General features: G+C 36.8%; 2 long non-coding RNA genes across 5 annotated transcripts in view; one reads left to right on the plus strand and one right to left on the minus strand.

Annotated features, from left to right (window-relative positions):
* The window catches only part of LOC128317944 (uncharacterized), a 69,085-nt gene that overhangs the window by 25,091 nt on the left and 31,429 nt on the right, over positions 1 to 12,565 (plus strand). The gene's annotated exons all lie outside the window — the stretch shown is intronic.
* LOC113530116 (uncharacterized) lies at positions 8,711 to 11,269 on the minus strand. The gene is made up of 3 exons (XR_003403116.3): positions 9,436 to 11,269; positions 9,246 to 9,290; positions 8,711 to 9,079 (listed from the first exon to the last, which is right to left on the minus strand). It is a non-coding gene; the product is annotated as an uncharacterized LOC113530116 (long non-coding RNA).

Genomic DNA, 12,565 nt, shown 5'->3' on the forward strand with positions numbered 1-12,565 from the left:
AAAAAAAAAATTAACTTTCAAATTAAATTTCACTGCAGCCTGTCACACTGATATCTGATTATGAGACAAATTATATATACAATACTGTGCAAAAATCTTAGACACATATAAAGAAATACTGTAAAGCAAAGATGCCTTCAAAATTATTGAAAAAAAAATCAACTATAAAGAGCAGTAAACAGTAGCAAACTACACAAAGTGAATATTTGATGTGACAACCCTTCGCTTTTTAAAAGTGCATCAGTCATGTCAGGTACAGTTTGTGCAGTTTTAGAAGGAAATTGGCTGGTAAGTTTTTCAAAGCATCTTGGACAATCTGCCACAGTTCCTTCATAGTCTGTTGTACCTGCTCCTGTTTTTGCAGATAATACCTGACAGCTTCCTTTTTTTTTGTCTGAAAAGTGGTCTATTACGTATGGTTACTTTCTTTACTCACATACAAACTTTTTATTCTGTAGCATTTCATTTCTTATTTTTTAAGTAATGTGTAGAAATCTAAAATGCTTTTGTTTCACTGACTCAAAAGATAAAGATAAATAAACATCTACGATAAAAACTGTTTTTAAAAAAGGGTGCCGAAGACTTTTGCACAGTACTGTAGGTTATATATTTTCTCCATAGAATCCAGTATTCCTGTTAGATTCCCAGTAAGGATAACTATATTTGTCATATTTGCATTACTAAAATCAAAATGAATATAATCAAAACAGATGGTGACATCATTTACATGGCCTGAGATGGATATCCTAGCACTTATAATAACCCTGACCTTCAGTAGTGATGAGAAGATGTGAGAAAAGTTGGCTAATCCTTCTAGACAAAGGTCAAGGGTCCATGATTTTTGTTATAAATTGACACACTGTGCTATTGACAGGTCTTAGATGGAAGGGGAATGAGTGAGCAGGATTGCGTAGCAGGGAGTTTTACAATGGAGGAAGTCCATGAACATTTACTTTCACCATGTGGACAGTGGGGATTTTTTTAGTGTTTACATTGAGCAATCCAGTCAAAAACCAGTCAAAAACCTACTAATTACAGGTAATATATACCTATATTGTAAGTTGTGTAATCTAGAGCACAGGATGCCTGATGTCAGGATCGTGGGTTTGAGCCCCACGCTTGTTGCCAGCCCCAGCCACTGGAGGTGCACAGGCTAGTGCACTCTCAGTGCCGGTCCCAAGCCTGGATAAATGGGGAGGGTTGCATCAGGAAGGGCATCTGGCATAAAACCTGTGCCAAATCAATATGCGGACAATGGAAGGTGACCTGCTGTGATGACCCCTAATGGGAGCAACTGAAAGAACAACAACAGTTTGTGTAATCATTTCTGTAACCTTTTAACAACATAATTCCTGTATTTCATGTGTTCTTGTATTTCACGTAAGACCTGATTTAGCTTCTTCTATGTACATAATTTCTCCTCCCAGTATGTATTTATTTATTTTTCCTCCAATTTCCTCAGGTCACACTAGTGTTCCACTAAACATGCAGGACACATTTAATTTAACCAGAAATATATTTTTATATATTTTATATATTTTTTATTTATTTTATGCATTGATAAATAGATAGATAGATAGATAGATAATATCAATTGTCTGATATCTCATGTAGGAATTATGATCATTTCACCCAAACAAAGTATTTTACTAACGATAACTGTCAGTAAATGGGTGACTTGTATCATCTAATGGTATTAGCTGTACAGACTAGCCAGAAATCAAACTTGAAAATGTAATAGATGTTAAAATTAAAGATCACAAGAATGCCTTTCCAGTGTTCATGGCTTCTATTTTCAATGGTATGTTCTTTGCTTACGAGTTCGCAAGTTTCCATTTATATCTGACAATGTGGAGCAGGAGAATGCAGCTGGTTGTCCTGGTAGTAAATTAAATGACACTGAGAAAGTTATAGCACTCAAATCACATAACATCACCAAGGTTGTCTGCTGTCTATCGTAGTGAGGCTCACATTGTCGCACACATTATCTCTTGTACTGTAATCTACAGAGTGCACTTGAAACTTTACTTAAGGCATACGATTTACATTTGCTACTATGCATATGCTTATTTTACTGTTTATCTTCTGTGTGACCACACAGTTCAATATGCACAGTGCAATATACAGTATAAAGTTATATTAGTAATATAGCATATTTATTTAAGTGTGTCTCATCAGTATTTGGCATCTGTAATGTCATATTTTATGTCTGTAATTGCTGCGGGATCAGTAAAGTACTACATCTATCTATCAATCTATCTATCTATCTATCTATCTATCTATCTATCTATCTATCTATCCATCTACATTTTTTCCATTATGCACAAATATGTTATATCTTGTTGTGCAAGATCTGCTAGATCTCCTAGATGGGAGTTCTGTAACATAGGAATTTTACTCACCTTTTACATGTTTTATCCTGAAAGCTAGATGTAAACTGTGATGTAACAATAAAGTCTAAATCTAAATCTAAAATCTATATTAAAAAAAAGCTGTCTCCAGGAACAGAAGAATGTGAGATAGTCAAAGTCAAAGTCATAGTCAGAAGAAGTTATCCAACAACAATTCAATTCAATTCAATTTTATTTGTATAGTGCTTTTAACAATGGACATTGTCACAAATCAGCTTTACAGAAATAAATGGATTCAAAAAATATATTGTAAATATGTGAATATTTCACACAAACATCCCAGTTCACCACAACACTCTATGCCTGCGAACCCTCCAGACCTGCCCCTTTACCTAAGAAAAAACTATTCACAAAAGGCTTGACTAAACAAATATGTTTTCAGCATAGACTTAAACACTGAGACTGTGTCTGAACCCCGAACATTAAGTGGAAGGCTGTTCCATAACTTTGGGGCTTTGTAAGAGAAAGCTCTACCCCCAGCTGTAGCCCTCAGTATTCGAGGTACCAACAAATAACCTGCACCTTCTGATTTAAGTAGGTGTGGTGGATCATTAAAGACCAAAAGTTCACACAGGTACTGTGGCATGAGACCATTTAGTGCTTTATAGGTCAATAGTAGTATCTTATAATCAATACGAAATTTGATTGGGAGCCAATGTAGTGTGGATAAGATAGGTGTGAGTGGTCATATCTTCTGGGTCGAGTAAGGACTCTCACTGCTGCATTCTGGACTAACTGGAGCTTGTTTATGCATCAACTAGAGCATCCAGACAGCAAGGCATTACAATAATCCAACCTAGAGATAACAAAAGCATGAACTTATTTTTCTGCATCATGTAGTGACAATATATTTCTTATTTTAGCAATATTTCTGAGATGAAAGAAAGCGATCCTAGGGATATTATCTACATGAGCTTCAAATGAAAGACTAGAGTCGATAATCACACCAAGGTCTTTTACTGCTGCACATGATGAAACAGAAAGGCCATCCAGAGATACTATGTAATCAGAAAGCTTACTTCTAGTAAAAGTACTTCTGTCTTGTCAAAATTAAGTAAGAGAAAGTTAATAAGCATCCAGTTTCTAATGTCTTTTACACATTCCTAAACTTTATTAAGCTGGTGTCTGTCATCTGGCTTTGCTGAAAACCAAATTTCATCGTATGCATAGAGAAGTCACCATTTACGTTTACAAACTGATAACGATCAGTCAAATAAGACCTGAGCCAGGAAAGGGCCGTTCCCTTAATGCCTACTACATTTTCCAGTCTATCGAGGAGAATAGCATGATCAATGGTATCAAAAGCTGCACTAAGTTCAAGCAGCACAAGCAAGGAGACACAACCTTGATCAGAGGCCAGTAATAGGTCATTTACCACTTTAACCAGTGCTGTCTCTGTGCTATGATGAGGCCTAAATCCTGACTGATACACTTCATGAATGTTATTCCTATGTAAGTATGAGCATACCTGCTGTGTTACAACCTTTTCTAGGATCTTGGAGATAAAGGGGAGGTTTGATATTGGTCTATAGTTAGACAGCTGACAGGGGTCAAGGTCAGGTTTTTTACTCAAGGGCTTGATAACTGCTAGTTTAAAAGATTTAGGTACATAGCCAGTGCTAAGGGAAGAATTGATTATCTTTAAAGGAGGTTTGATAGGTTTCAGGAATTATCTGTTTGAAGAAACATGTAGGTAAAGGATCTAGTATACAGGTTGATGATTTTGATGATGAAATTAGTGAAATTAGTTCAGTCTCTCAAAGGGGAGTAAAACATTGTAATTGTTGATCTGATGTTATTATATTATTATCTACAGGGTTAATTGTAAAACTGTCCGGTTTTAAATTAATAGTCTGATTTTTTTCCTGATATTTTCAATTTTACCATTGAAAAAATTCATGAAGTCATGACTGCTATATAATGATTGTGTGCATGTTTCAATTAGGGTGGAGAGATACATTGATCTAGCAGCACTAAGAGCTTTTCTATACCTCAAAGGCTCTCCTTCCATGCTGTTTGAAATACTACCGATGTAGTTGATGCCATTTACATTCTAGTTTTCGAGTGGTCTGTTTTAAAGTTCGTGTGTGATCACTATACCAGGGTGCTAGCTTTTTCTCTCTAATTATTTTTCAGATAAGTGGATCTACCTTACCTAGCGAGTAGCAGAACGTTGATTCTAGGCATTCAGTTGCTTGGTCAAGTTCTTCGGGATCAGACGGTGATCCAATCATGGCTGATAAATCTGGAGATTACTGAAATCTGGTCCTATTACATTTTGATTCACCCCTACTGAATCAAGAATGGACACAACTGCTGTTCTTAGATGGTCATCTGGATTATCAAAATGAATATTAAAGTCTCCAACAGTTAAGGAATTCTGAATATGGCCCTGGGGGTCTATAAATAATAATTAGTGGAATCACCTGGGTAGACTTATTTTTAGTGGCTACATATGTCTTGCTAGTATAAAGAACTTCAAATGCGTTGAATTTATGAGTAGGTTTTTGTGTGACACAGTCTTAATACGGAGGAACCTAAGTGATGACTCAGTGCAGCTAGCAGACGGTCGGTTTAGCCTGCTTGTCTGCTCCCTGGCCTTGGCCCTGGATTGTCACTGATTAACTGGGCCTGTTCTGAGACTATGTTCTATGCTGCAAGAAATGAGAGCAGCACCTTCCCAAGTAGGATGGACACCGTCCCGCCCTAAAAGGCCAGCCTTGCCCTCAAGGCTATAAAGCCCACGCTGTTTTCGGAGCACCACCTCGACATCCAGCAGTTCAGCGACCATAACCTGCTGTAAGCTACATAGCCACGCCGCAGTGGGATGGGGCCAGAGCAACAATAATATCAGTAATCACCTGCTGGCTGCTCTGCTGTATGTGAAGTATATTTTATTTGTATTTTCACTCATTTAATTCTAATGCTTAAAATTAAGATCTATTAAATGTTGTGGTAATATTAGTGGAAATACATGTCCTGTCTTTGGTCCTCAATCCTATTTATGTATACACTTATTCAATCTCATGCTCATACCTGCATAATTATGAGCTTTTTTCTTTTTTTATTAAAAAAAAAAGATTGAAAGTAAAATGTGCAGTTCCATAACCAAACAGCAAGATTTCTCCAGGGACTGCATTTCCATTTCAATAGCAGGTACATCAAATTCGCTTACCATTTAAGCCTACATTATAGATCTAGGCATATAGGCATCCATACTTATTCTGTGTGTGTATTTTAATTTTCCATGTGCTCACTAGTTATGCTGCTTTTGCTGCTAAATCTGAGCTGAAGATTAGGTGTTATGCTGTCATTCAGGTGCTGATTATATTTGGTTCCGTAGCTTATTTATATGCATACACCAGACATATATTAATTTTGTCCTGCAACAAAAATACTGCCCTGGACTCCACACACCACTTAAGACCGCCATGTCTGTGACAGTCTCCAACAAGAACGAAAAACATCCTTCAGGCCTAGAAATGCAGCACAACTGGATCAACAAAATATACATTTTTTTGTTCTCAAAAGATAATTTAATATGACTAATATGACTTTACTATATTATAGTTTTTATTTTACTACCCCTACCCCGTAGTTTTCTCTCCATTTTTGTTTGGTCTGCATGGCTTATTGAATATAAGTAGGGATACATAAAATAGCCTAAAAAACATGCCCTCTGAGTGGGAAAAAACAGCACTGGCAGGGTTGCCTTTGTTGCTATTGTTAAGCCATTTTGTGCTAGTTTTGGAACAAGTTGTAAAAAGCAAGCCTGAGGGTGGCGGTTTTTTTTGGGGTGTGGTTCAAGATGCTCATTTGGGACCTTGGTGTCACCCAGTAAATCCTGTAAGTAGTTTCATCTATGAAACTACAGACATACAGATGTGGAGCAGTAGGTATACAGTGCATAAAGCATATATACTGTACCTACTTGTCTAGCTAGCTACATGAGCTAACTACTATTACATTTACCGACTTCCCAAAATCTATAATTTCATAGACTAAATTAATATTAGGATCTACACGCAGAGCGGCACCTACACTGTCAGCAGTGAAATTTTCCCATTGTTTGCATATGCTTGCAGAAATTGATTTAATTAATTCCAATTAATTAGTTTTAAAACAAGATCTTGGTCATTTTTAAACCAGCCCAAAAACTGCCATGAGCAGACTCTCTGCTTACACTCTCAACCTGGCTCCAAAACTAGCACAGAATTGCTTAAATATAGTGACACAGCAACCCTGCTGGAGCTGTCTTTTCCCAATAGCACAAAAATCTGAGAGGGCAGTTTACATTTATATTTAATATTTACACTTAACATTTACAATTAAAATTTACATTTAACATTTAGATTTAAATTAAAAATTTACACCTACACCTAAAAATGTTTTTTTTTTTTTTTACATGAAGCACTATCCAAATGTATCAGAATAGCCGCATATGTTAAAAAACATAGGTAGAAAAGAGTATTAAACATTTTATATAGTTAGAAATGTAACCACCAGGGTCAGTGTATGCAAGTTCGTGAAGTGATGATGTATGATGCAATACATACCACAATAAAGACCACAATCAAAGCTACAGGTAACTGGTTCCTTAAAGCTGAAGATAGCCTCTTCTCATTCTGTTCTTTATCACTTTCTTCTTTTACATATTATGAACATTTTTCTGATAAGTGTTCCATACTGTCCATGAGCCTGAAGTTGGTTTTTCCCTCAATAGCATTTGCAATTACTGCTTTGCATTTAACTAGTCACTTGCCATGCTCTGTTTGCTTTCATTCATTTACCGTATGGGGAGTGACACTTACCACTCATCTCTTTCTCTTTAATTTGGTAACTCCCCCTCCATTTTCTCCTTTGAATATTCCATTCAATTGTTTCCTCCAACTAGCCACCTAGCAGCCTTGTGACTAACACATTGCTAGCATGGTTGAGTGGTTTTCCCTCAACATACCATGCTCTGTTTATTGTAGAGCCTGCTAATTAATTCACAGCTTTTTATTTGGTATTCCTTCTACACTTATGTTGGATTGCACCAATAGTTCATGTTATAGCAAGCTGGTAGTCAAAAATAACCATGATTAGTAACTAGAGCTTATGCAGCCTCTGCCTGCATGTAAATGCCAATATTGACACACCACACTTGCCTGGCAGATTTGAACTTTGGCTCAAAGTCCAATATGGTCTAAGTCTTCCTTGGCACCTGCATCACCTTTGTTGAGAACATTCTAGGGAAAGATCATTATATGATGGAATTTATTGCAACTACTTCACCATTCATACGTAGCAAGCTTTTGAGGAAAACCAAAGCTAATGACAGGCAACATAACTTTTCAACACTGTTAGAGAGCTACTCTTTTGCGAAACACAATTATGGTAATTAAAATGCCAAACCACTCACTTGAGCTTGGTATCCCTGAGTTAAGTGTATGAGTTAAGTGTAGTAGAAAAAAGCAACAGTTATGAGTAATGTAATAGTGTAACAGTTCATATATTTTTGCTATCCCATAAGGGTAATGGTTTGGTCCAACACTATTTTCAAAATGTGCTGTTGGATAGGGCTCATAAATGCACAGAAATCTCAGACCTTAAACACATATTTAGTCAAACAAGTACTCTCAAACCAAAGTAAGCAACTTCTCCCTTACCCTGATTTACAGCACTGACAGGGCAGCTATTCCAACAATATTCTCTCAGAACATGGTTAAGGACAGAATGTAAATCTGTAGCTATTTAGGTAGCCTCGTTAAATAACTGGCTGCAGAAAGGTTACTGAAAGCTCGATGCAGTTTATCACATACACCGTACGTCAAGGTAATGTAAAAGTATTAACACCCCACACATTATTGTCACGAACATATTCCCTCTCTCTTGTTTACTCCCATTCATTTACTCTACCATTCATGCACCATACCTCCTTCCCCAGTGTCATTTGGTTATAGACCATGCTTGGGACATAATACTTTTGTGATGGTCTGCAATGTTTTTTTTTTTTATGCTGGATATCGTATTAAGCATTTCTTACTGCACTTCAACCTACTGCTTACAATATACAGTACGAAGATCATATGTATTGTACATAAGTAGGCCAGTATAACTTATCAACATATTTAAGCAACTTTTGGGAAACACACTCCTGGCTGTTGGGTGGGCCTGAATTAAGAGTTTGAGCAAAGAGTACAACATGATAGTGAAATAGCTCATACATTTTTGCTATCCTCTAGGTATAATGGTTTGTTTCTACACTTTAAAAAAATTCTTGTTGGACAGGGGTCAGAAATGCACATAAAACTTAGGCCTTTGACAAACATAATTTATTGGTCAAACAAGTAATCTCAAGCAAAAGGTCAGTAACTCGTCCCTGACCCTGATTTACAACACTGACAGAGCAGCTATTCCAACAATACTCTCTCTGACCATGGCTCAGGATATACACAAGTGTACACAAAAGGAAGGTTAGACCACAGAAGGTTAACTGTCAGCTGTCCAGTTTCTGGGAGCCCACTGGAGCCTGAGATTCCTGTTCTTGGCTAATGGGAGTGGAATCTGATATGTTCTTCTGCTGTTGTAGCCCATCTGCCTTAAAGTTTTCCATGCTGTGCGTTCTGAGATGCTTTTCTGCTCACCTTGGTTATAAAGGGTGGTTATTAAGGGTGATAGCCTTCCTGTAACAGTAATAGTAAATATTCATAATAAAATGTTCATAATAAAATGCAGAACTGTTTATATGCATAAAAATAGGTTTCCTATATCATATACAGTAACTGATTGACTGCAGGAGTTTAGATTTATATTTATTTATTTATTTATGAACAGAATGCAGGGTCATACCACAGTAGCTGCTTTTGCAGGTTGTATTTAGTGAATCACTGGTTCCTGATGATAAAAAAAAAACAGATTTTTCAATCCAGTTAAATGTCACAATTATTTGACAGTTGCTTCAGGGTCATCTCTGGTCTCTGCAGATAGTGGCAGACCAATATTGCCAACTGTCACCTGTTTTATCTTTTAGCTTATTTACCAGGAGTGCCTCAAAAGTTTCTTTCCTGTTGACTTGTTGTTGTTGTTGTTGTTGCTGTTGTTGTTGTTGTTGTTTCCGGGTTGGATATGTTTTGGGCAGACTTATACAAGTCTGTGTAGCCTACATGTCAAATAAATTGCAGTAACATTCATTCATTCATTCATTCAGTATCTGCTTGATCCTGTCCAGGGTTGCAGTGAATCCAGAGCCTATCCCGAAAACAGTGTTGAGACGGAATGGCATATACCCTGGGTAGCATGTCATTCTGTCTCAAGGCACCATGCACACACATTTGCACGCACATTCACACCTAGGGGCAATTTAGAGTTGCCAATCCACCCACTGGCAAGTTTTGGGAGGTGGCAGGAAATCAGAGAACCCAGCATTCTATATGAATACAGGGAGAACGTGCAAAACACTACACAGACAGTAACCTAAGATCAGGATCAAACCAGGGACTAATATCATTCAGAAATTATTCAGTGCGAAGAACCGATAGCATGAACGTGTTGCTCTATTTTCTAAAGAATAGAATAGTTTCATAATCCTCTTAATAGTAAAGATTTCAGTTGCTTCTGACTACTAATCCAAATTGTAGTATCTTGATGCCATGCTATTTTAAATTTTCATTTCCAAATAAGCTAATGGAATCCATCACGATGCTCTATAAATATAAATGAAATCTAAGTCTGTAACATAACAGTTTAGCAGATCATCCAGTGGCGTGTTGTGAGGGTGCTGATTTACAGCACTAATGTGTATTCAGTGTGTGCAGAGGAGAGATAAAATTCCATATCTGTCATTAATTACTACTAGTAAATAATTATGTAAGTTTGCTTTTTGGAAGGGTTTGCTTTTAAATGGCTGTGTGGCATTCATATTACCTGCTCTTGATGGCAAAGAATGCTGTTCTCCACTACTACTGCTTGTTTACAAATGATAGGATCAGGCATAAGAATGTTAAGAGTGTAACCTACTTAACTATAGCTGCAGTTTCTCTTCTTAAAGAAATCATGAGTTCTGCAACTGATTCATGTCCTTTTTTCTTGTGTGAGAACATCTGGGAGAAAAAAAAAACACTGAAAAGTATGCAGTCTCTGAGGGCCGACAGATCACATGGACAGCAGAAGAGAGATGTGGACGTGCTTTGGTTACCGATCAGCTTATATTAAGCCTTGCGCACCTCAAGCATGATTCTGTCCAAATTCCTGGAGCTCCTTTGCCTAGCTGTATGTCTGCTCAGTGACGTTGCCTTTAGAGAGAGTAGTGTTGGGAGTGTGTGGGGGTTTTGTGCCGGGGACACTGAGAGGGAGGGGGAGTGGATAACTAAGATGTCTCTATTTACAGCTGCAGTCTGTGTTTCATTTCGCTTCTGTATAATATTTCAGTGGGAGCCACCAGCAGTTATTCATCCGAGTGCCATGCATTTTCTCATACATTTTTTTCATTACTTTCACAGCTACTGGTCACACCTCCCTTTCCATGGCTGATATTCAATTCCGTCAGCTCTCCTCTCCTACCCTAAACACTGTTCCAGTTATTCATCAATTTTGTTGTCCCTGCTCATAGTGTTAAACCTAAATCTGTGTTTCTATGGGTTTCCCCAGACCTCATGAATAAATCATATGTCACCTGTACATCCACAGCCTATTTAACTGGAAGCCTGTCAGCATGGTTCTGCTCCTGCTACCTCGTCTCCAGCACCTGGTGATGCTTTACCTTTTAACACCACTAATATAGCACAGATTATTCATTTATTTATTTATTTATTTATTTGTTCTTGTTTGTTTGTTTTATACAGGAGAGCTCTTGCCTAGTTGGTATCAGTTAACAGGTTACGTACTGCTTTTCCCTAAATGCATAAATATTTTTGCATTACTCCTTTGCATTAAATATTCACATCTGTATTTGGATTTAAGTCTGTAATGGGTGTGGTCTAAACTGGAAGAGGTTTTTAATTTCTTTCTTTTTTTTAATAGAAATGTGCAGAAATAGAAACGTACTGCATATATACATATATATATATATATATATATATATATATATATATATATATATATATATAATATTTATACAATATTTTCTAACAAATCTCACAAAAAATATGACCTGATGAAAAATGACCTTGACCAGGCAGTTACTAAAGATTAATGAATAAACACTATAAATGCATCACATGTTAATGAAAGTGGTCTTTATTTGTCCTGCAAGCTTCATATCTGACCACTCGCTCATGCTCACATGAAAGTAAAAGTCTCCTACTTGTGTGACTCGATGCACAGCTTTAGTCTCAACCAAATGTCCTGTGAATCTTACTGGGGGGAAAATATTACATCTGTATTTGTATCTGTTTAGAACACACTATCTGTTCATTCTAAACAGCGCATTCATATTTGGCTACAATTCCTAATTTACACAGCTGCATTTGGAAACCTGTTGAAATCTACACTTTATAACTCAGTAAATATGCAAACAATAATGCAAACAATAACACAAATGTACAAATTCCTGATAGAAATCTCATCATACTATATTAATACTACAGATCAACGTCCACAAAGAGCTATAAAACCTATGTCTGTATGTGGAAAAAACCTCAGAGATTAAATTAGGTAGAGGATTAGCAAGGGTTGTATCAAGACAATAAAGAAAGATATCAAGCCTAATCTATTTATCATAATTGGTAAAGTGTCCATTCTCTGTCAGCTGTCATGCTGTGGGTAATGGCCTGTAGCTTCATGCTCAATTTGGTGGATCTAATTGTGAGAGCTGCTACAAAAAATGATATCATCAGAAATCTCTCACATCTTCCTTCAGACTGGATTTCATTTTGTCTGTCTACCTTAAAAGAATGATTTGACACAATTTTCCACTTATCCCAAATTCAGTCAAACTAAGACATATTTGCTTTCTGAAGGTTGCTTCTAGAGCCTTAGGAAACTTATGAACGCGCTTATCTACATGTGATATGGACATTTCCTTTTAAAGACAACATAGCAGAACTTTACAAATGAGTTCTTTTGAGGTTTGCCTAGGGCATGTCCAGATGTCCATATTACAAATGATGATGGCGATGGCTGCAGAACTGATGCAGAACTAAAGCTGGCTTTATCATTTTCAACCCAATTTT

The sequence above is a fragment of the Pangasianodon hypophthalmus genome, chromosome 2 (genome assembly GCF_027358585.1).
Source record: "Pangasianodon hypophthalmus isolate fPanHyp1 chromosome 2, fPanHyp1.pri, whole genome shotgun sequence".
In the NCBI taxonomy this organism is placed as follows: Eukaryota; Metazoa; Chordata; class Actinopteri; order Siluriformes; family Pangasiidae; genus Pangasianodon; species Pangasianodon hypophthalmus.